Raw genomic sequence first — 26,665 nt, forward strand, 5'->3', positions numbered from 1 at the left:
CCATATTGGTGAGTGGTTATGAAATTTACAGTTAAAATGTTGTTAAACCTAAATACTTGTTAGGTTGTTTCCATATATCCACTGAGTTTAAAATAATGCAACCTGAGTGGAGAGTAATCTGCTTTGATTTGGGCCCTGAGAATAGGAAAATCTTGGAGCCTCTCAAGTTTGACCAAAGAAGATTAATCAAGATCTGTCACCCGGGGTTTGAGATAGAGGGTCTAACCATATTTGTAGTGGTCTCATCTGAAATGCCCTGAAATATAATTTACAATTAGGAAGCTGTAGACCACCATAACATCTCTGTCATTGTAAAACACAAAATTTAATTCTTGGCCTTTTACCATTCCAAATAAAGTTTATGCATTATGAATCAAGCTCCTTGAAAACAGAAAGTTTATCTGAGGAAGTATATCCATCTTTATAACTAAACTAAGTTTTAAGGGAAAAATGTAGAAGTGACCAATAAGCAAGTTCCTGCTTGATCTATTGAGTGGTTTCAGAATAATTTATCTTGTTAATAAGATCAGAGCTTTTTCACTGGTGCTGCTGGAAACTGGGTTGATAAGAGCGCTGAGACGGTGACATATCCCTGTGGCTTGGTTTATCTTGGACAAACAAAAAGAACTTTAAAGACTCACATATCTGAACATAAGACTGCAATACGTACACAAAACATGGACTGTGCTATGGCTTGTCTTTATGCACAGGGCAATCATGGCTCTGCAGCAGTTCTGGGGAATAGAAAAATTTCACCCTCTCCTAGAGGTGGTGACATCATCAACTTACTGCTTCGCAGAGAGGCATTTTGGGTTCACACTCTGAACATGGTGGAGCCCTTTGGCATAAATGAAAAACTGAATTTCTCATGTTTCCTCTGACTTGTAATAGTTCATGAATGTTTGCATTTGTACTTTAGGTACTTTTATTTCTGTAACTCTTTAGTAGGGGTTCTGTTTTGTTTTTTCTGTTTTTTGTTTCTGATATGGTGTTGTTCTTTTGGCATTGATTAAGAACTAAGTATGTCATGTTTTTTCTATTCTGTCACTGTTGATGGATATTTGTACTTGGATTTGATGCATTTTATTAATTGTGAGTGGTTTGTGCTCTTTTGTTCCTGACATGTGTTGGGAGTGTGGCACTCGGACACTGACCATGGCAACTCCCACCCTTGGATTCATTATCCAATAGATTTGAAACCCTGTTCAACCTATTATCTAATTACAACTGCACACCTGGTTCAGGTTGATTACATATGTTGTTTGCCTCATATCTTTGTCCACCCTGACTCTGATGAAGACACAGTAGTGTTGAAACGTTAGTCTGTTTGCACAATTAAAGGCTGCAAATAAATCAGTGTGCTCCAGTCCCTTCTGTTTTTTGCAGAGATGGTGATGTTGGTTTGTCATTAGGAGCAGCACATCTCACATTGTTGTCATTTTATCTATCTGGTTAATATAAAAATATAGATTTATGCACTCCATTTAACATACACGGCATTATCATTGCACAGGTTTACAAGTGAGTTGTCATTGCAGTAATAGCAATGTTTTTACTTTTTACAACCCAGATCAGTCTAGTGATGGAAGAAGTACTCAGATGCTTTACTTAAGTAAAAGTACCAATACAGCAATATAAAAATACTCCATTACAAATAAAGTCCTGCATGAATTATCCTACTTAAAGGTCCAGTGTATAGTCTTTAGTGACATCTAAAAGAACAGACTTGGTAAAAATTGAATAGATTATTTATAAGTATATCTTAATTAGTGTCTAATCAGCTGAAAATAATAATTGTTGTGTTTTCGTTACCTTAGAAATAAGCCCTTTATATCTACATGGGAGCGGGTTCCCCCTCAACGGTGGCTCCAGTGAGGGCCTTACATGTTTTAGATTCAGTGGGCGACTACCAGAAATGCGCTGGTTTTAAAATGAGGAAGAAGAACGGACCAAACATTTTGTATTGTGAGAAGTTTTTGACACCAAAATCTGATAAATGGAGGATCATACTTATTTAGAAAATCACAGGAGCGTGAATTGTCATTGTCAAAGAAACGAAAACACGAAGAGGCTAAACTAAATCGGGACAAGCAACGGCATAAAACGAGGATAAACCCAAATGGAAATCCCTGATGAGAGAAATGTTTGCAGACTGACGCCGAAGTTTCCTGTTTACTGCTGGACAGGTAAGAGTGTAATGTATATTTATTTTGCCCTGTTGGTAATGGTTCAAAACCTAGATGATGTACAATGTTTATTAGCAGTACATTAGTTTCCCTGGAAAGAAACGCTGCCACGTAATGTTAAATATTAGCACACTTTAGCCTCAGTTTGTGCCTCTCACAGAGCTGGTGGTCTGATAAGAGACAACAGGGAGGCAACGTCATGCTAATAACCCAACAATTTATTCATTTACTGTGGCAGTAAGATGACACATTGATTGATAACTAAGATATTTAGCGCTGGTGATGTGCTAAAGACAGTAAGTCAGAGTAATGAGTTAGTGTGAAAGATAAACTGAGGAGAAGTCTGCTCATCACCGAGTTAATACATCCTGTGAATATATATTTATATTTTTTAAGGTGCTCCATGATTTCACTGTTTGCTCCTAATTTGTCATTTAGGAGCACATGTACACATTGGGGGGCAAAGTTAGCTTATATTCCAACACAAGTAACGTTTTCCCCGTTTCAATGTTGAAAAACATGTAATTGCTACCAGAGTTTTAATTTTACATTTATCAGTCAGAAGTGGAATTTTTCTGTTATTTATTTTGGTGTGTTTATCCAGGCCAGCCAAGGCTCCCAGCATCTTAGGACGTAACATAATGTATTACAAGGGTTTGTGACTGTGTCATGTAGCACTTATTTTCTTGATGTTGCTGTTGTTTCTCCAGCTATGAGAGAGGTCCTGTAGCATCGATGCATGGAATTGCCTTTATCTTCATCCTAAAGTGACTGTGTAATAGGTCAGGGGTATTTCACCATGTGCCATTGATGGCTGGGAGTACGTTGGTTTTCATTACAACCAAAGACAACAAAAGTTGATTTCACTGAATAGCTACTTGTCTCTGACTGAAAGTGTGTTAATCAATTAAATAATCTGATCTAGTCTGTTGTTGGGATGAAAATCTTCATGGAATAAGGTTGAACAGTTTCTAGTGAGCACATTAGATAGATAGATAGATAGATAGATAGATAGATAGATAGATAGATAGATAGATGATTTATAATAGTAAGTTCATTCATTTGCGCTGTTTTATTTTTCTCAGGCACTATGGGTTGGCATTATTCACCATGTCTGTGACATTCACACCCACCATATCAGAAGTATTACAGACCAAGTCAGGAGAGGTCTAGGTAACTGATACACATTTGTTTGCCTATGTAGCATATTAACTTACCCTGTAAGTCCTACTCTTGGTTAAATAACACTATTTTCACATGTACAACTATATAAAATGTATGAAATAGTAAATTATCTCTATGTGTAATGGTACTGTCTTCCACAGAAGCAGTTTTCCATGCAGCTGCTGCTCTACACACAGCTCCTGGAGCAGATGAGGAACAGCAGTGCCAGTGAATCATGGGTGTTGTTCCTGCCATGAGAGCATCTTCATCCAGAGCAGTAAATTGAATACCTTGGTGTGGTTTTGGTCTGACCCTTGTCAGCTATTATATGTGCAGCAATTTGACTGCTGGAAGGTGATCGGATAAGTTTAATCACACTGCTTTTAGTGTTCAAACAGACTAACAATTTGATAGATTATTCTGTCTTTATCAGAATCAGCTCTGAAGAACACAGAATAAGCTGTCAATATGTTTGTGTTTGAACAGTAAAAGCTGCATGTGTATGTTATCCTTTTATTGTCGAGATTGAAAAGGATGTTAAATAAAAGATATTTTTATTACAAATGTCATTATTCTTAGTGTTGTTTTTTATATTTTTATTTTGTGGTTCAAACTAGTGAATTACAGTTAACATAACCTGAAGTGACAATGAAAATTAATCCATAACATGTACTACAGTGCCCTGTTTTGAGGATCAGTGGTATTCCAACTTCACTACTGTTTTATGTTGCTTTCTAAATATAAATAATGACAATATACTGACTGCAGGGAAATACTGTCATTGTATAAGTATATATTAATATGTTTATCATTGCAATTATCACAGCACATCTGATGAATATCTTTTATTTGGTAAACTTGCGCATTTAAGTTGAACAAATGTGAATATATAAACAAAAAGTTTAATAATTATCCAGAAAATATATAAATATAGAAAATGTATAGAACAGGTATAAAATAAATAAAATATCAGAAATGTAACAAATAAATATGAGATGATTTGATGCCTTGATGATGAACAGGCAGGTGTGTGAGTACTTGAGATACTGTGTGGACGCTCCAGAGGACCTGGAGGGAAACTCAGAGGCCAGGTGTGAAACCAGTGTGATGTCTTTGGAGGACCAGGGAACTTGGCCCTGATCCTCCAAACACAGCAACAGGGGATGACAAGTCGGTTTCCCTGGCCTAAAGAGCCATGCTGTCAATAGATGAAATGTCTATAGGCAGCATAACGGTACTCCTGGTTGTCATCCCCAGGCTTCCTGGTTTGGCCAAATACCATAATGTCCTCCCAGTACTGCCTGTGAATGCATAAAAAGCATTTTCAAGACTGTACTGGGAGAAGTGAGGTATTATTATTACACAATCTGCAGGGTACTGGCCACAGCATTTCCTCTCCTGGTCCGTAGGCATGTCTGTACAGTTACTACAAGTACATCATGGTACCCCTGGCACTCCAGCAAACGGTGGGACACCATGCCTGCACTGATGCATCATCAAGGCATCAAAAATGAACCCTGGCTGCCTCTGAAGCAGTTCACTGGTGAGCTGCCTGTGCTCCTCCAAGGTCATCTCTTCAAGAAGTTTCTGAAAAAATAAAACACAGGAAAAACAAAGATAAGGCTTTATAGGTTATAGTTTCATGATACGTATTATATATAGTATTTATATAATCATTCAGTAGTGTTGCTGATGTTTTCAGTAGCCTCTTTTATACAGAGAACCCGCATTATAGCCGTAAAGAGGATCCAAAGGGAGGACATTTCTCTTCGTTTGATAATGTTAAAAGTAAAGTTAGACTTTTCTGTCGGCTTCTTGACTCATTTTAAAAAGACGAGAGAAAGAGAGAGAGAGCAGCTGTGGTTGAGTGAGCTAGAGGGTGAATAAAGAGAGGGAGTGCTAGTGACGTTAGTGGTGAAGCCGGTGAACCAGATCGATAAACGTTATTTTCTGATTGTTTCACAGCGGTTAATTTCTAAAGCACAAGCACACCCACACTCCTCTTCCACCCTGCAGCTGTGTGCTGCACCGCCTGATTTGGTCTGAATACAGGATAAACAGAACAGCGAGGCGGATTACAGGCGCAGTATTCCCGCCTTGAACGGGCTGTGTAATAAGGGCTACTGACTCACATTACACTGATAACACATCAAACTATACAGACTACAGTAATGTAAAGCACAGAGCTGACTCGCCCTTTTTCTCGCCCTCTTCCTCCTTCTCTAACCTCCGGTACTTGACTCTGCAAACGGATGATAAAATATGTAACGTTATCCTGCCAACGCTATCTCTCTATCAATAATGCCTAAAGTTAGAATAAAATAACGTAAGTTTTGTTTAGCATGACATTGCTAATGTTAGCTTGTTTTACCAAAACAATAAAACACTCATAACTGCTATCTTACTTGAGCTATAACCTATAGTATTATAGACTAAATAAGTGAATAACATCTTCACCTCATCGCTTGACTTGTTAGAAATGCTCGAATTTGTCGTAGACGATGACATCTTCAGCAAATAGCTTCTTGTCCTTGAAGGCCACTGTAGCTTCTGGAATCTCTCCAAAGTCTTAGGGAGGGGAGGGGTGAGTGCCGGAGTGCTTCAATCTAGAACCTCACCGTTAGAGGCCACTAAATACCACACATATTACACACTGGACCTTTAAGTAAAAGTACAGAAGTATTAACAGCAAAATGTACTTAAAGTATTGCAGTAAAAGGAGTGGTTTGACTGATATATTATTATATATGACATCATTAGATTATTAATACTGAAGCATCAGTGTAAGCAGCATATTACTGTTGTAGCTGCTGGAGGTGGAGCTAGTTTCAACTACTTTATAGACAGTTAGCTAGTCGGGGTGTGCCTGAATACAAATACGTTATTTGGCAAAGCACAAATGGTGGGGTTTTTTTTAACGAATATTTGTTTCATACAAATATTTTTTAAATTATTTGTTTTTGGGAAGAACAAAAAAGTCAAATGCTTTGCTGTTACGTCTATCACAAGGGGAGTCACATCCACCCACTACATGATGCACATTTCCTTATTTGGACATCACTCCTGGAGTTGGGGTGCTCCCCAGAGATGTTCTGTGTGGTTTTTTTGTTTGTTTGTTTGTTTTGTTTTGTTTTGGGTTTTTTTGGTTTTTTGTTTTGTTTTGTTTGTTTGTTTGTTTTTTGTTATGTACTGTTTGTTGTTGTGCTGTTGTATGTTTTGATTGTGGGGAACTACGGATGCAAATTAGCTTCGAGTTAACTCCGGTCCTGTGCATCTTTAATGTTTAAAACTGCACACTGTCCCAATCAATAAATCAAATCAATCAATCATAAAGCTGAGCTACTGACACATGCAAAGTGCTCCAAAGGGACTCCCTATAACCTGTTGTTTCCTTTCTCCTTTCCACAAAGTTAGGGTTCTTTCCTACATGTTACACGGTGTGCTGTCTCTGTGTAATGGGTGTATACATAAGTAGAGGTGATGAACTTGGTTTAGCTCAGTAGTCAGTGCAGTTATCTATGATCTGGGAGACTCCCGTTCAAGACCCGTTGTGGTGACCTCCTTTGTAAGGTAGTTTATTCATGAACACTTATTGTAACACTTTAATTCTCTAAAATTAAAAGCGTAATAAAAACAAAAACAGGATTTTAAAGCCTATTTCCACTTTTATTCAAATACAAATACAAATAATTTTGCTGCCACAACAAATACAGATACAAATACAAATACTGGACACTCTGCACATCCCTATTAGCTAGTTTAGTCCACTGGTTCCCAACCTACAGGTCAGGCCGTTCCAAAGGGTCACCAGTTAAATTTGAGGGGTCGTGAGATGATTAATGGGAGAGGAAAGAAGAGAAAACAAAGTTCTGAAACACAAATCTGTTTTAGTTTTTGGCATTTTTCTCTAATCTTTGATTTTTGGTGAAATATTGGATCATTTGAACACTTATTGAAATGAAACCATGTGAGAAGTTTAGAGAGAAAAATCACTATTTGATGGAGCTGTTAACAACTCATAGACATCTGAGACCAAGCATCTACACACTGCTTTTTGTAAGATGTCAAAAAAGTTGGAAACCACTGGTTTCATCTTTAACAATGTGTTGTATTTTAGAAGCTTGTTGTATCATCCATTGTGTCAAATCTTCATCTGAAAAGTAACTAAAGCTGTCAAATAAATGTAGTGGAGTAGAAAGTACAAAGTACCTTAAAATGGAAATACTCAAGTAAAGTACAACTTCCTCGAAATTGCACTTAAGTACAGTACTTAGTTACTTTCCACCACTGGCCTATTGTTTATTACAGCAGTTAGAATTCTTACTCTACAGGTTTCTTGTTTTAAAACCCTTCTCAAAACATCAGTCTCACCTAAAACTGAAATCATCACATTTTAGAGGAAGATGAGGGCAAAGAAAGTATTAAATGGGGAAATTTCATAACACAGGTCATACTTATTCATGTTTTGGAACCATGGTGACTGTTTTAGCTGCACTCATGCACAACACACCCCCACCCCCAGCCCACCCCCAACACACACAGACACACACACAGACACACCATGAGTGTTCACATTACTCCCACAATTTGGCATGGTGTCCAGCAGAGATTCAACAACCATGATACTTATTATTGCTCTGTGAGTGTGAGTGCTCTCAGGGCTTTCTACCAGCACTGCTCTACCAAAGAATCTCATTTGTCTCTGGCAGGGATGGATGATTGCCGGAGTCCCAATCTCCTAGGAGCACTGCAGAAAAGAAACAACAGATTTCTCATTAGCAGTGACTCCGGATGCTGAGGAGCATTTCTCAGATTCACTGTAAATCCCAGTGAAGTCACTGAATGGTGGCTGGATGAGCCCTCTTTGACCTGGACAAATGTTCAGGAAGCTCCCACATTACAGTTTTTTGCAACTGCCAAGACACAAAAACTGGTAATTTGGCACAATTATTGAAACCACTAACTCATGTAGCCTATCTATTGACCAGGTATGCTAAAGCATAAGCACATTGTCTGCTTTATACTAATTTCTTTGCAAATAACTACACATGGTTATCTACATTAGACACATCATTCAAAACTAAAAGCCTGTGTGTGTTGTCTGTGAAACACTGCCATTGAAATACCACACTCAATTATCAATCACCTGCATCCAGACTGCCTATGTGAAAACACCTGTAACTAATTAGATCACTTAGATATCAGAGCTTTAACACTATAAATAGGATTCAGGTTTGCGCTTTGGTGTGCACAACAATGGAGGCCAATTTTAGAGAGAGTTAGAGGAAGAGGTGTTTGAGTAAGAAGAGGACGAGGACTAGGAAGAGAAGGAAGACAAGGAAGACGAGGATGAGGAGAAGGAGGAAGAGGAGCAAGAGGAAAAGGGGGAAGAGAAGGAGGAGGAGGATGAGGAGTGGCGAGAGGACACATCAAAATGATGAGATGTTACAGATGAGATCCAGGCCATTTTAGTCGACCATGTAATCAACCATAGGTTGAGTTTACAGGAGGCTGGTCAGAAGGTCCAACCTAATTTGAGCCGCTACACTGTAGCAGGTGTCATCCGGAAATTTCGAAATGAGAACAGGGAAGAAATCCTAACCTCTATATGAAGTCATATCAAGGCACTTTTCACATAGAGCAGGTCAAGACCGTACTCTTTAATATACAGAGACCCAACAATTCCATCATGAGCAAGCACTTGGCGACAGCGGTAAGGAAAAACTCCCCTTTAACGGGTAGAAACCTCAAGCAGACCCCGGCTCTTGGTGGGCGGCCATCTGCTTTGACCGGTTGGGTTGAGAGAGAGAAAGAGAGAGGGAAAGGGGGAGGGGGGACAGAAGAAAAAAAATCACAACAACAACAAGCACGAGCAGCAACAGCCAGGGAAGGATGCCATCAGGACTGTGAAGGACCGCGAAGGTTCGGCCCGGGACTAAGCTTTTCCTGTGAGATGAGAAAGCACAAAAAACTCTGGGGAAGAAGCAAAGTTAGTGACATGCATTGATGTTACATGAATGCATACAGATAGAGAGGAGGAGAGAGGAGCTCAGTGCATCATGGGAAGTCCCCCAGCAGTCTGGGCCTATAGCAGCATAACTAAGGGCTGATCCAAGGCGAGCCTGGTCGGCCCTAACTATAAACTTTATCAAAAAGGAAAGTTTTAAGCCTACTCTTAAACATAGAGAGGGTGTCTGCACCCCGGACTGAATCCGGTAGATGGTTCCATAGAAGAGGAGCCTGATAGCTGAAGGCTCTGCCTCCCATTCTACTTTTAGAGACTGTAGGGACCACCAGTAAGCCTGCATACTGGGAGCGCAGTGTTCTAGTGGGATAATATGGTATTATGAGCTCTTCAAGATATGATGGTGCCTGACCATTAAGGGCTTTGTAAGTTAGGAGAAGGATTTTAAATTCTATTCTAAATTTAACAGGAAGCCAATGTAGTGAAGCTAAAATGGGAGAAATGTGGTCTCTTTTTCTAGTTTTAGTCAGAACACGTGCAGCTGCATTCTGGACCAGTTGGAGAGTCTTTAGAGGCTTGTTAGGGCAGCCTGATAATAAGGAATTGCAGTAATCCAGCCTAGAAGTAACAAATGCGTGAACTAGTTTTTCTGCATCTTTTAGGGACAGGATGTGCCTGATTTTTGTGATATTACGTAAGTGAAAAAAGGCAGTCCTTGAAATTTGATTTATGTGGGAGTTAAAGGACATATCCTGATCAAAGATAACTCCCAGATTCCTTACAGTGGTGCTGGAGGCCAGGGTAATGCCATCCAGAGTAGCTTTATCATTAGATAATGTGTTTCTAAGGTGTTTAGGGCCAAGCACAATAACTTCAGTTTTATCTGAATTTAGTAGTAGAAAATTGCAGGTCATCCAGGTCTTTATGTCGTTAAGGCATGTTTGGAGTTTGTTTAACTGATTGGGTTCATCTGGCTTCACTGATAAATATAATTGGGTGTCATCTGCGTAACAATGAAAATTTATGGAGTGTTTCCTAATAATATTACCTAAAGGAAGCATATACAAGGTGAATAGAATTGGTCCAAGTACAGAACCTTGTGGAACTCCATGTCTAACTTTTGCCTTCACGGAGGATTCATCATTCACATGTACAAACTGAAATCGGTCTGATAAATAGGACTTAAACCAGCTTAATGCAGTTCCTTTAATGCCAATTAAATGTTCCAGTCTCTGCAAAAGGATTTGATGGTCAATTGTGTCGAATGCAGCACTAAGATCTAACAGGACAAGTATAGAGACAAATCCTTTGTCCGATGCAGTTAGGAGGTCATTTGTGACTTTCACCAGTGCTGTCTCTGTGCTATGATGCACTCTAAATCCTGACTGAAAATCCTCAAATAAACTATTGTTATGTAGAAAGTCACATAACTGATTAGAGACTGCTTTCTCAAGGATCTTAGATAGAAATGGAAGGTTAGATATAGGTCTATAATTGGCTAAAACACCTGAATCAAGAGTAGGCTTCTTAAGAAGAGGTTTAATTACAGCTACTTTAAAAGACTGTGGTACATAGCCTGTTACTAAAGACAGATTGATCATATCTAGTAAAGAAGTGCTCACTAAGGGTAAGGCTTCCTTAAGCAGCCTAGTTGGGATGGGATCTAAGAGACAGGTTGATGGTTTAGCTGAACAGATCATTGAAGTTAGTTCAGACAAGTCCATTGCAAGGCAACCCTCACACAGGAGGAAGAAATCACCTGTTCACACAAGAACAAGAACAACACATCATAAATGTGGTCATTGCAAACAACAGCATACCTTTGCAACAACTGCAACACCACATCATCACTGACAACACAACATTCAACAACATAAACAGGGTAAGTTTATCCACACTAGGCCGTTTACTGAAGCAGCATCGACTTATATGAACTGATATCTGATATCTATATCCTTTCTGTCACACAATATGCTTTTTCATATATATATATATATATATATATATATATATATATATATATATACGTGTGTGTGTGTATATATATATATATATATATATATATATACAGTACTGTGCAAAAGTTTTAGGCACTAAAAGTAAAGTGAGAATGCTTTCAAAAGTATTGCTATAAATTGTTTTACTTTATCAATTAACTTCTTACAAAATTGAGTGAACGGCAGAAACCTAAATGAAATCAATATTTGCTACGAGCAGCTTTGCCTTTAAAACAGCAGCAGTTCTCTTCGGTACACTTTAACACAGTTTTTCATGATAACTTGCAGGTAGGTTGTAGTAACCATCCTGGAGAAAGAATGTTCTTCTGTTGATTTATTATTTAGGCCATCTCAGGTGCTTCTTCATGTAATCCCAGATTGACTCCATGATATTGACATCAGGGCTCTGTGGGGGCCATACCATATCATCTGTTGCAGGACTCATCATTCTTCTTGTTGCTCAAAATAGTTCTGACTCTTACTGTATGCTTGGGGTCATTGTCATGTCATAAATTATCCATGTCATGTCAATAAATTTGGGACCAATCAGACACCTCCCTGATGATATTGCATAATGGATAAGAATCTAAACATCTAGGGTGTGTATATTACAGTACTGTATATGTATATATATATATATATATATATATATATATATATATATATATATATATATATATACATACAAGGCTGAGACTGAACAATACTGGAATAGCATATGAGAGAAGGAGGCATCACATAACACCAATGCTCAGTGGCTTGTGGATCTAAGAGCAGACCACAGCAAGGTATGAAGAGCTGGACAGCACCGGGCCCGGCCATGATCCATACCTACTGGCTAAAGAAACTGACTGCACTCCATGAACGCCTGGCAGCACAAATGAACCAGCTGCTGATAGATGGGACGCACCCAGAGTGGTTAACCCAAGGGCGGACAGTCCTCATCATGATGGACCCCCAGAAGGGCACGATCCCATCCAACTACCGGCCAATAACCTGCCTCTGTAGAAAATGGAAGCTTCTGTCAGGCATCATAGAGGCTAAGATGAACAGGCACATGGCCCAATACATGAGCAGGGCCCAGAAAGTAATTGGTAGTAATACCAGGGGTGCTAAGCACCAGCTACTGGTCAATAGAGCAGTCACCCAAGACTGCAAGACCAGGCAGACCAACCTGTGCACCGCCTGGATTGACTACAAGAAGGCCTATGACTCAATGCCACACACATGGATACTGGAATGCTTGGAAATGTACAACATCAACAGGACACTAAGAGCCTTCATCAAGAAGGGCTGTGGAAAACAACTCTGGAGGCCAACTCAAAGCCAGTTGCGCAAGTTACCATCAAGTGCGGCATATACCAAGGTGATGCACTATCCCCGCATAGTTCTGCATAGGCCTGAACCCCCCCAGCAAGAGTGGCTACGGGTACCCGTTCCGAAGTGGAACAACCATCAGTCACCTCCTCTACATGGATGGCATCAAGTTGTATGCCAGGAATGAGCGAGACATCGACTCACTGATCCACCTCACCGGGATCTACAGCAACGACATCAGAATGTCATTCGGACTAGATAAGTGTGGTCGGATGGTATCAAAGAGAGGGAAGATGATCAGGACTGAGGGGGTTGAGCTACCAGAAGGCAGCATTGCAGATGTTCAGGACAGCAACAAATACCTTGGGATCCCGCAGGCAAATGGGAACCTTGAGGAGGCCGCAAGGAAGTCAGCCACAGCCAAATACCTACACAGAGTAAGTCAGGTCCTGAAAAGTCGGCTGAATGGGAAGAACAAGATACGGGCCATCAACACGTACGCCCTGCCAGTCATCATATACCCCACTGGTATAATAAACTGGCCAAAGGAGGAGATAGAGGCCACTGATATCAAGACAAGAAAGCTCCTCACAATGCATGGAGGGTTTCATCCCAAGTCCAGCACCCTGAGACTGTACACTAAGCGGAACCAGGGAGGCTGAGGACTGGTGAGCATCAGAGCCACTGTCCAGGACGAAACAACCAACATCCAGGAATACATCAGGAAGATGGCTGATATCAAGAATACCTACCAGTGGCTGGAAAAGGCTGGACTGAAGGACAGCACAGAAGCACTAATCATGGCAGCACAAGAACAGGCACTCAGTACAAGATCAATAGAGGCGGGGATCTACCACACCAGACAGGACCCCAAGTGCAGGCTGTGCAAAGATACTCCTGAGACAGTTCAGCACATAATAGCAGGGTGTAAAATGCAGGCAGGAACAGCGTACATGGAACGCCATAACCAAGTGGCTGGCATAGTGTATAGGAACATCTGCACTGAGTATGGGTTGGAGGTCCCAAGGTCACAATGGAAGACACCTCCTAAGGTGGTTGAGAATGACGAAGCCAAGATCCTGTGGGACTTCCAGATCTAGACTGACAAGCTGGTGATGGCTAACCAACCGGACATTGTGTTTATCGACAAACAACAGAAGAAGGCAGTGGTGATAGACGTAGCAATCCCAAGCGACAGCAACATCAAGAAGAAGGAACACGAGAAGATTGAAAAATACCAAGGGCTGAAAGAGGAGCTAGAAAAGATGTGGGAAGTAAAGGCAACAGTGGTGCCGGTGGTAATTGGAGCACTGGGGGCTGTGACCCACAAACTGGGAGAGTGGCTCCAGCAGATTCCAGGTACAACATCTGAGGTCTCTGTCCAGAAGAGAGCAGTCCTAGGAACAGCTAAGATACTACGCAGAACCCTCAAACTCCCAGGCCTCTGGTAGAGGACCCAAGCTTTAGGAAGACACACCACCACCCCCCATGGGAGGGGGGTGAGAGGGAGATGAGCCCAGTATATGTATTTGTATCTATATTTGTTGAGGCAGCAAAATTATTTGTATTTGTATTAGAATAAAAGTAGAAACAGGCTTAAAAATCATGTTTTTGTTTTTGTTACACTTTTAATTTAAGAAAATTAAAGCGTTACAATAAGTGTTCATGAATAAAGTTAATGAATAAATCTTACAAGGGAGGTCCCAACACTGGATCTCAAACTGCAGTCTCCCAGATCTAAAGCTCAGCTCTTTGCCTTGGTACAGATAGACCTCTACCTATTCATATACCCATAACACAGAGACAGCACAGTGTGTAATGTGTAGAGAAGAACTTCAAAGGCAATTATTACTTTGCACTTTTCATTTATTGCCTATTTTTTACAACCTAACTTTGTGGAAAGGAAAAGGGGAACAACATGTTATGAAGAGTCCCTTGGCTTCGTGTATGTCAGTAGCTCAGCTTTATCTCTGGGGAACACCGCCAGCTCTGGGAGTAATGTCCAAATAAGCAAATGTGCATCATGTAGCAGGTGGATGTGACTCGCCTTGTTGAGACCTGCTGATACACGTAACAGTGGAGCAGAGGAGAGACTGAGAAAGCAATGTAACCAACCTGCACACTGGTATTTGGCATGTTTCTTTTCCTCCCAAAAATAATTTTTAAAATATTTGTACGAAATAAATATTCGTAAAAACCCCACTATTTAAAGGAACTGGCACAGGTCTGAATGCTTGACCCCTACAGTGAGGGGATCCGGTGGCTCTGTTATGCTTTGGGGTCATTTTGCTGGCATTTTTTGGGTCCACTTGTCCCCTTAGAGGGAAAGTTAACTGCAAATCAATATAATTTTGCTAAGGGAAATTTTGGACTGACGTTTTAGACAGCACTCTGCACCACCATCATCAATTACAAATCTTTTGCACGGAGTGAACTGTGGTGAACTCTGACATGCAAATTCACACAGTTGAATAATAGCAAAGCATCTTGACAGTGCTGATCTTTTATATGAATTAGGGTACACTAAATATTAGAAATACCTTTCAGAATAACAGTTCAATAGCACCACAAACAGCCTCCAAAATGACCATAAAATATACACTTTTCTAAAACTGACGATTATGACCTTCATAACGGTAGGATTTATCGCAGGGCTGTTTTATACTGCATTAGTTTTATCTAAGTGGACCTAATAAACTGGCAAGTGAGTGTATATTTTGGTGGCATTATATACTTAAAACACAGTATAGGTGATCACAGAGAGCAGGAGGAGACTGGACGAAGGTTTAACGGGCCAATCTCAGCCATTAACTGTGTATGGGTTTAACAATCCATTCCCTTGATTTATTAAACTGTACGCACTTTTCACCACATTAATATTTTTTCTATCATATGGCCTCTGGGGCAGCTCTGTTTGTTTCATCTCTTGTAATTAGATCTCAGAAGGTCTTGTCTTGTCTGTCAGTGTGTTAGACAGACTCCTTTCTAAACTAATGTTTTGCTGTATTTATTTTCCTGCAAATAGCTTATTACTGTGAGGAAAAGCACTGTTTGGGCAGTGATACTGCCTTGCGTTTGGATGATGACAGATCTTCAGGGATGTTGAATATACATAATGAAAATACTCAGATAACAATATATGCAGGAACAGAAAGTCACTAACAGCACACATACTATAAATGCATACAATAACTCCAGTGCATCAGAAAGTGAAGAAAACAAATTGTTCCTGCTACTAGTGTTGAATGCAATTCAATTTTGCATTGCAGGTTGTGTGTATTTTCTTCTTCCAGTTTCTGCATTCCATTCCAGGAAGCTCGCCTCCACTTTAAAGAATTTTGAATCCTTTCAAATCTGGGCTGTTTGGCCATGCCAGATTTGCTGCAAATGATGTGAATTTCAGAAAAGTGAGCATTGAAAATTCCCCTCTGGACTGTCTCCACACCTGGCAGCTTTCCACTCATTGTGTCCAGCCAGCTAGATGTGTGTGTGCAATTAATTAACCCTTTATCACTGATAGATGTGTGTGTAACAGTTTCCAAACTGTGAAAATATCATAGTCCAGGCCTCCAGGGACAGGGACTGCTGAACACAGGACACTGCAAGTGAACTCAGGATGTCTGGATTCATACGTTTTGAAATATTTGCTTATTTTGCATCTGTATTACCATAGTTTCATATGATATACAGTGCTATCAAAATTTTTAATCAAACATGCATCTTTAAGACCCAACCCATTTTAACACCTGAACCCAACCCAAGCTGTCGTTAGTTAGCCAGGCTAAGACCTCATTCACACACAGAATCTGAATAATCTGAAGATTGCAAAGGTGATTTTACACTGACAACTGAGCAGTTGTTTTCTCAAATGGCCACTATGTGGTCAGTATTATTATTTCATTAATAGCTAAATGTCTTAAGGATACATGATAAAGCATAAGATAATATACAGAAAAAATGAAAATAAGATAAAATAAATAAATAATAAGGCCTATGAATGGTAATAAAAACAGTAAGGAAAATGATTCAGCGAGAGTGGCTCGAAGTGTGTGACTCGAGGCTTAACATATTGCAATGGGGAATGCTAAGAGAAAGCTAATTCAACTTGTCTAAAGAAATTATCTTTTAATATTAATGTTATTTGACATCAAACCTTGATCACAAAGCCATGTTATGCCTTATTGTTGAGGTATTTCATTGTGGTAGAGGCATCATCTTGGCAGGTCCAGCGTCGTTTGGTGTAGCGCCACCAGCAGTGTTTGGCAGTGAAAGGGCCCAGATCAGGTTTTGGACTGTGGGCATGTCCTTGTGGGCGATTTGCTGAATACCGGTAAGAAGGAGTCAAGCTGTTTCAGGCTGCTCTGAAAGCGTCTTTAGGCCAGCTTGTTTTCAGTATTGCTCTTAGAAAGCAGGTAGAGATCCAGTTTCAAGCGTTTTTTTTCCTCTTCAGGAGTTTAAGTTGAGGATTTTGGCTTTGGTTGGCTTGTGAGTTGAGTGTTGAGTGCCGAATAAAGTTTAATCTGACTACACTCAAATCTTCAGTGGCGTTTACTTCAAAAATAGAATACTGTACATGTTAACTTCAAAATTAAAATACTGTACGTGGAAATACTAGACTTAATGTTACAAATATTATAGAGTACGGTCTAGACCTGCTCTATGTGAAAAGTGCCCTGAGATGACTTTTGTTGTGATTTGGCGCTATATAAATAAAAATTGAAATAATTGAAACTGAAATTTAAAAAAGTCACTAAAGTCCTCAGGAATGTGTGTTAGAGTTTATTGCTTTGATCTGGTGAGATAAGAGAGTCTGTGTCCCATTTAAGGAGGGGGGTTGTTTGGTCTTTCTCTGGTCCAAGTGGCCTTAGGGTCAGTTTATGCATTCAGTTCAGGCCATAATTCAAATTATTAGGGATTTAATGAACCTGCCAAGTGGGTCGAGCAGTAGAGTTTTCACTGAGTTTGTTAGACAGACAGAATTAATGTGTAGGATTTAATCTCTGGTCCACACTCTGGAGCAGAAGGTGGCGGTAATGCACCTAATACACTGGTTGCCAACCGCCATTATAAACCAAAAAGAAGATTTTTTTTTCCCAAACAGAGTGGTACCGCTGCTTCTTCCCACTTTATCCTGAATAACAAATCGGGGCTTGGTGCTCCGGTTGGATCCACACGGAGAGCCAGGGCTAACATTAGCTGAGAGGCTAGCAGAGTGTTAGCAGCAGCATTACCGGAGGGAAGCACAGCCAGATAGCCTCCGCTAGAAGAAGCAGCAGGTCTGATGGGCAGCTTGAGTGAAGTGGAGCCTGCGGAGGAAGCACCGGGACAGTCATGGTGAAACAGTCCGTGAAGGGAAGCACAGTCAGACGGTGGAGGAGAAGGCAACAAATCAGCCTCTCATAATCGGCAGAAAGAATTCATTCCAGGCCGATGCTGATATTTCATTATTAGAGCTTTTATCGGCCGATACCGATGACGTGCCGATAATATCGTGCATCCCTACAAATTATTGATCAGAAATGGTTTATCGGGAGGTCTGTTTAATCTTCATTTTGTCAGTGTTTAAGTTTTGGGCAATGTCCTGCTAACAGACACCCACTTGGCAAAGAGGTCACTTCAGGGTCCAGGTGTGAGGTATTCACCATGTCTCTCGGTTTGAAATGAAAGAAAAACTGTTTTACCCATGAATTATCTATGAATCATCCAAATCATCCTACAAAGTTCTAGTAGCTTGTTAACGTTGGACCATAGTGAATTGGGAAGTAGTTGACCAAGATGATGAGCTTTTCTTCCTTTTTGTTTGAAGCTATATTATGTTGGTGGGTGGAGCAGAAACTAATCATGTGCCACTGACTGTGTGTGGTACCATATTGTTCATGCCAGAGGAAATTATCATTGAGATCCTCAACTTCCTCATGCATGAGGTTAGTTTACAGTTCTTACATCTGTCAGGATTTCCTGGAATCAGGGAGATATCGTATAATCCAGACAGTGAAAGACCAGGAGTAAGAACATTAGGAAATGTATGACTTTACATAAATAATGTATTAGATAGTAGTACTAACCATTTCTGACTTCCCTCTCATTCTTGTGTATATTGGACATACACCAACTCCAGAACTAATGCATACTCTATATCTACCATCATTAAACTTATAGGGGTTTAGATATGAAGATTCAGATCATTTATTTTTGGGTCTTTTGGCAAGACAAAATTCATATGGAAATGCCAAAGGCTGTAAATCTCTTGCAGTTTCCCATTTGAATTCATAATAAGCCATATCACTATTTATTTGCCAACTCTATTTTTATAGAGTTGGCAAATGAATGGCAATGTATTTCCTAGCTGTCAATAGTGCTAAATCTTTATATATTTAATCATGTGAATTCCAACTGTCCTGTGTAGTGGTGCCTAAAACTCAGTCCATATTTTCTGATGTATTCATAATAAATAGTGTGAATTATAAGAATAAAACAAACTGAATCTTGGAAGAGGACAGCTGTTTGAGTAGAGTTAATCAGGTGTCTTATCTAAATACATGAGAGGATGGAAAACATAATATATAAATTAGCATGTTTGTATGTAAGCACGTTTTTTTTCCATAAAGGTAAAGAAGGAGAGAGCAGTTAAGTGTAATTCAAAGGCCATGTTCATAGTCAAATACTGATTACATAATAATAATAGGATTGGTGGTAAGTTTAATGGATTCCTCAAACCAAAATAAGGCAAATCTTCTTAATCACTTCTGGGGAAACGTACTTGGGTCTATTGCACACAGTTCCAAGCCTACTGTTTTCTATTGAAGATAGAATTCTTTGGATCAGCTGTAGTTTAATTCTTAAAAAGGCTCAGTAATTTCCTAAAACAGCTGGGGCCAAATGCACATAAAACTCTGTGTAGTTTCATGACTAAAACTGTGTGTACGCACAAAGCCAGGAATATGCATACACATTCTTTTTGTCAGATTTATAAAGCTGTGCGTACGTATGGTTTTATTTAATAAATCTCAGTCATTGTGGAACTGGGCACAAATGCACATGTTTCATTTCTACTCCCACAATTTGCCATAAATGGAGGAAGACATGCCCTGAACCAGCTGTTTTCATGTCAAAATGCTGCCTGCTCCACCAGTCTGTATACCTGTCAATGAAACAAACGGTAAAGAAGTGCAGTTTCATCGATTGTGTTGCACCAGCAAGATTCTACAACAGCAGAACAGCTGTCATTACGTGCAACCATTATGCACAGTTCTGTGGCTCTTTATAATGTCCCTATCATTAATTCATCACATGGACCTGTAAACTATTGTTGGCAATGATATCTCAGAAATGTAATCAATGTATCCTAGCCGACTTTACAGGGTGTGTCACAACAAAGGATAAAATAAAAAGAATATTAGGAGCAAAATAAAATGTTGACCCTTATGTAAATTAAAAGAATAATAAATTAATCAAACAAAAGTAATTACAGGATCAGTGGAGCTAGTTATCAACCAAGACAAACAATGTTTTACTAAAACATTCTGTCTCTCACCTTATATTTCATCTCCATCTCATCACATCACCCTCAGATCACTTTAGAAAAACATGTGTACACTTGATGTAAATAATGCGTGAGGTCCACACATTCTCACCACACATTCTGTTTATATATACAGTTTAAGTGCGGGAAATGGCGTATGGTTTTTGTGCATACACATCTTTTATGCATCTGGCCCCTGGTCTCTGAAGTTCTTCGTAAACGTTATTCAAACAGGAGGAATAATTGCATTTGAAATGGATTATTTTCAGTGGTGGATTAATAAAACCTCAGGAAGACTTAATCTATTTGTTGAGATTTTTCCTGTCATGCTTCCTACTCTATCTAAAGACATGTTTCACTTTAACCAATCTTTTATCACTTACCACAGCAGCACAGAGGAATAAGATATGTCAGGCTTTGGATTCACACACATACTTCTTAGTAGATCAGTTCATTGTTGGTGTTGCTGTTTTAAGAAATCAAAGAAATGCCATATCATCAATTTCATGCAGAACCTGAGCTGCTGTCAGTTTCCTGTATTATTACTTGCAGGATTTATCACTCATAAAGATGTGCAACAGAACACAATAACCACTGTTGTTACATCTATAGTTTACATCTTATCTTTAAATCTGTTCCTTTCCCTATACACTCCTCTCTGAGGGACACAGAGAGTAAAGTATCAGCAGGGCCTACATTTTACTGCTTGGCAAACACATGACAATCAACATCTTGCTATAGTTCAAAGGCTCATATCCTGCAATGTGCATATTTGTATGTGTGTGCCTGTTTTTGTGTTGCATGCAATCTCAACAATGTGTATTTTTAATGTCAGCAGGCACCTCGGCCCTGGCCATCAGACTGAATGTCAGTTTTGACAGGAGTAGCACGCACACCAGAATGGAAAGAACAACAGACAAGCAATTAATGCAATTACTCATGAGGGAGGATTAATCCTTCCCACATGAGATCTAATTGCCTCCAAATGTGTGAGTATGTGTCTGTGTGTGTGCATACATAGATATATGAATACATTATAGATTTGTGAGTATGTTGGATTCATGCACAAACATGTTGTTGCTGACAGGTGAAAGCCTTGTATCTCCAACATGTCAGTGTTTTAAGATCTAAGACAAACAGCCTTGTTCTACTGTAGCATGATGACAGTGCACAATCCAAAGGGTTATAAGAGGATTTCATGAGATCCAGTTGGAGCGCCAAAATGCTGCTTACAGACAATGGGAGTCCATTGCAAACTCCATTTCCAGTGACGCTTTGCGATTTTCACACCTCAGCAGGGAACAGTCAACATACATCATACATCTCATTGGCAGAGACGTTCCTGCACAGCGGAGCGTCCTGATGACGCAGCCATGACATCACTGTCTCTTTAAAAACTGAACGTGCCCTGAAGAACACCCCTTTCCCATGTCGCTGAGCTAGGGGGAACTCCTGTCCCTCTGAGTCAGCCTGACTAAAGGGAGTATCCCACGCACGTGTTTTCCCCCTCACCGGACGAGACGAGACTTCGCCCGTGTTCACCCGAACACCATCCCTGAATCCGAGAGAGACCGCTGCTGGAACCAGCGCCCTCAAAATCCCCTGCAGGAGGAAGAAACGGAGTTTCTTCAGGAAGACATGGAACTTCTCTGCCCCGCTCTTCTTCACCGAGTCAACTCTGCTGTTTTCTCCGCCACGCCGCCGAGAATCAGCCAGCTCACCGTGAGATTCGCTGACCGGGACTACTGCTGTGTTTGTGCCACTGTGAGTAAGTAAGTTGCTTTGTCGATCAGAAACCAGACAACGTGCGTTGCAGACTGTTGCTGTCTGTGGACAAAGGAACTGCTTCTCTTCCCCTCACGATCGCTTTCCCTCTCCGTCTTCTCCCTCTCTTGCGACTAACACACACACATGCGTGCGCATGCACATACACACACTGACATCTTTTTACACATCTGATGGTCAGATAACGTCGGACAAAGCGTTGCTTTTCCACCATCAGACATGTGTGTAACACGGAATTTGGTGAGTGCAAGACGCCAACCACTAGGCAACGCCATCTTGCTATTGTGTAACCCAGACACCGCCATACTTCCACCATTCAGTTCTTGCGTGACGTGACTTCCTCCCATAGTCACGTCCGCGTCACAGACCGACAACGTCATAACGTTAGGCCCCGTTGCCATCTTGTCACAAACATACACACACACACACATCAAAGATCAAAGATGGTTTGGGTCAGTGGTCTGGTTTGGTGACCATGAGGAAGATGAGGAGTTACTTATCTGATCCTTTCTGTTTGCAGGAGGTTGTTTAGATGGTCTGGTTCTGGCTCTCACTTTATGGACCAGCATTCCTTGGGTGTTGAAGAAAGAGCTGGTCTGTTGTTTGAGGCTTGTGCTGTCTGCTTTTGAAACATGCAGGGTCTTTATTCTACACTCTAATATTACATCTCTCACCTTATATTTCATCTCCACTCGTCATATCACCAGATCGCTGTGGTAAAACCAGTTACCAGTTTTGGTGTGGGAAATGTTGTGTGTATGGTTTTTGTGCATATGCATTGTTACTACATCTGGTCCCTGGTGTGCACAGGGGAGATTAGCCCAGACAACTTTATATAAAATCTATGTAAAGATTAAAACCACATTCTATCCTGCATCTTCGGTGATACACGGGGAAATCAAATTCTGGGGATTGACAGCAGGTCATGCTGCACTTTACTGTACCTGATGTGGTTATTGATCTTTTCTGGTGTCACAAAGTGCTTACAAAGAAAGATCTGATGAGTATTAAAAGTGGAGACGACTAGTGAATTGATAATGATTACACCAAGAGGTGTCTTTTACTGTAATATTACCTGGTGGAGGTAGTGGTTGTACGTTTCACTTACTTTTTAATGAAGAACTGCCATAACACATAAAGGAAGACACAAGCACAACATACTTCTAATTCCTTTCACTTTCTGATTGATCCAGGGTAATCCCTGCACTCACATGCTGATGTGAACAAGCATTTACGACAAGCCAATGACCTTAGTAGTAGGTAAGCTTTTGAATTCCAGCTAAAATCACTTATCTGCTATGATAAAAGAACAACAGTTCACTTGAAACAAGACTAACACCCACCTTTACAGGACCAGTTGTTTGGTTCACAACAGAGGTTGACTGATAGCTTTAAACCAGTTTAAATTTACTGAAGTGAACTGGCACAGGATGTTCAGTGTGAAAGCACCATAAACAGATAAGGAAAAATTTTAAATTATACTGAGTTATCATTTTATGCACAGAGCAAGCTAACAGGAAAGCCTGGTCATTATTTTCAAAGCTGAACAGCTATAAATCATTCAGTAAAAACTAATATGTCACAGCACGACAGCCCGACGAAGGCGATATACCACCAATGCCTGAGGAGTGTCTATGGATCCACAGTTGCTATACAAACACCTGTTTACTTGTGCGTTATGCTCCTGTTTGATAAATTATTGTTTGAAGGGCTTTGTGTCAAAGCTCTAAACTACACAACTCAAACTGAAATGTTATTCTGTTTTAGAAATCTGAGGTGGCTCCATTCAGAATGAACTGGTAAGGATTTGTGTAAATGTTATGTCAAACACTGAAAGGTGGGACATTGCTGGGATCAAAGAACCAGTGTATCCTTTTCAATCATAGCCTCCTGATTGAAAACACAGAGGCTACTAGTGTTTGTAGGTTATAACACTGCTGCGAAGGCTCCAGCCTTCCTACCAAGCTACCAGTAGCTGCACACACCTGCTACAACTGCACAGGAATGTGCTTGTTTTTACTGCTCTTCAGGAAACTGTCCACTGAATATACAGGCAGTGCTGGGAAGACAACACTGACACAATGAAGCCTTTTACCCATGACTGCTGGTGTAAAATGGTAACATACTGTAAAGATGTATTCATACTGAAGCTGCAACATATATGATCTAATCATTCTGGTTATTTTTTGGGACTGATTTTGAATGATTTGGAGCCACCGTCTTTAGGGCCCATTCGCAACAGGCCTGAACACCCAGCCACTCAAATGTCTCAAACCAAAGTGAGCGTCATATCAGATACCTACTACCATTATTACTAGGCCGACATGATGGAAAATCCTCAAAACCCATGATACAATGGCAATTTCACCAATGAGAGTTGAAAACGGCTAATTACTCAAAGTGACTGAGTAAACTTCCATTTTTTTGGTTGCAAACTGTTTGTAGGACTACCAGGCTAATAAAATACAAAACTTTTTCCAACATAAGACTAGATCAGATTGGTGTCACTAACCAAGAGGAGGCACAACTAAGCTTATCATTGCTAATGGTTTAGCTGGCTACATTGCAATGCAAAGTACGTTAGCTGTATATAATATATACTCTGCTCATATCCCGTTCACGTAAAATGGCACTCATACAGACATTTACACACCTGGTTTTCCTGGCTCAGCAGGTCTCAGAACTCAGCGTGCGCACACACACACACAGAAAAAACATCAAAACATCATCAATGTATGAATAAAAAAGACTGCAATAAAAAATCAGAATTTGAATTCAAATAAAGTGCATAAATCAGAGTAAAACATTAAAAATTGTTGTATGCAGAAGGCAGAAATAAAAAAGTGTTATTGTGTGTATGTGTTATTTTAAATAATGTGTTCAATTGTGCGTATGTATTAGGGGTGTGCCCAATCACAAATATGTTATTCAGCAAAGCACAAATACTGGCGTTTTTTTATTATTTCATACAAATATTTTAAAAAATATTTGTTTTTGTTTTATTCATAAACACTTATTACTTATTAACCCTTTAATATCCTAAAAATAAAAGCATAATAAAAACAAAAACTGGATTTTTACACCTATTTCCACTTTTATTGTAATACAAATACAAATATAAATAATTTTGCTGCCTCAACAAATACAGATACTAATACAAATACTGGGCTCTCTGCACACCCTTAGTATGTATTGTATGTTTCCATATAATATGTACAAATGACAAAGATAGGGAGGTTTGAATAAACTTTGAATTCAACAGCACTTACAAGGGGCTTTCTGTACCTTGTGAGTATAATCGGTGACTGGTTCACTTAATCACACTGGTTGTCTGTTTTTAATAAGTTCAAAAACATTTTTTAAAAAATGTATACATAATCACTAATCTCTCTCTCTCTGATTAAGAAAATAATGTATATTGTATCTCATTTTCAAAGTCTCCCTCTGTCATATGACTGTAAATGCGCATACCTTTTGGATTTATTATGAAAAGTCTGACATTCATGATTGTGTGTGTGTGTGTGTATATGTGTATGTGTGTGTGTGTGTGTGCATGTGTGCATGTCTGTGTGTTCCCACAGCTGGTGAACATTCCCAGACAGCAGGTGGAGTGAGGGCAGAGGGGCTACAGAAAACAAACTCCAACCATCAGGTTTGTTTAATAAAGTCACTGCTGCTCTGACGCTGAGACCCAACCAGTCTGATCCATTCCCATCCCCTACATACACACACACACACATACACACACACACACACACACACACACACACACACACACAATAACATGTCCAAGCAAACCTCACATATATGGTATACAGTATACTAACATGTTTTAATGTTTTAAAAAATAATCAGACAAAAGTCTAAAGATTCTTAAAAAGTCATGTATTTTTTTATTACACTACACCTTGACTACTGTAACATCTTGTTAACTTGCTTCAGCAAATCGTTTCTGCCTGGACTCCAGCTGGACAAGACCTCTATAGTGATGTCAAGTCAATTTTATTTATATAGCAGCAAATCACAACTTAAGTTATCTCAGGGCACTTTTCACATAGAGCAGGTCTAGACAATACTCTAATTACTACTACTCTACCACTACATACTCTAATTTACAGACACCCAACATTCCCCCATGAGCAAGCACTTGGCTGCAGTGGCAGGGAAAAACTCCCCTTTAATGGGAAGAAAGCTTGAGCAGAGCCAGGCTCTAGGTGGGCAGCCATCTGCCATGACCAGTTGGGTTGAGAGAGAAAGAGGGAGGGGGAGAGGGGAGAGGAGAGAGAGACACACAGAGAAGCACAGCAAGTCCCAATACCTTATGGTGGTGCCGGAGGCCAGGGCAGTGTTCAGTTTTGAGTTTAGTAGCAGAAAATTGCAGGTCATCCAGGTCTTTATGTCCTTAAGGCATGTTTGGAGTTCTGTTAACTGATTGGTTTCATCTGGCTTCATTGATAAATTGGGTATCATCTGCATAACAATGAAAATTTATGACGTGTTTCCTATAATATTACCTAGAGAAAGCATATATAACATGAATAGTATTGGTCCAAGCACAAAACCTTGTGGAACTGCATGTCTAATTTTTGCATGTATGGAGGATTCATCGTTAACATGTACAAACTGCACAAACTGCACAAATTGGACTTAAACCAGCTTAATGCAGTTCCTTTAATGCAAATTAAATATTCCAGTCTCCGGCCCTGTCTACACTTGGCATTAACCTGCG

At 39.9% G+C, this 26,665-nt stretch overlaps 1 long non-coding RNA gene across 1 annotated transcript; it reads right to left on the reverse strand.

Moving 5' to 3' along the window:
- Positions 1-4,319: 4,319 nt before the first annotated feature.
- LOC122989075 lies at positions 4,320-6,001 on the reverse strand. The gene is made up of 2 exons (XR_006404934.1): positions 5,808-6,001; positions 4,320-4,937 (listed from the first exon to the last, which is right to left on the reverse strand). It is a non-coding gene; the product is annotated as an uncharacterized LOC122989075 (long non-coding RNA).
- Positions 6,002-26,665: the final 20,664 nt, after the last annotated feature.

This window comes from Thunnus albacares, chromosome 9 (genome assembly GCF_914725855.1).
Source record: "Thunnus albacares chromosome 9, fThuAlb1.1, whole genome shotgun sequence".
NCBI lineage: Eukaryota > Metazoa > Chordata > Actinopteri > Scombriformes > Scombridae > Thunnus > Thunnus albacares.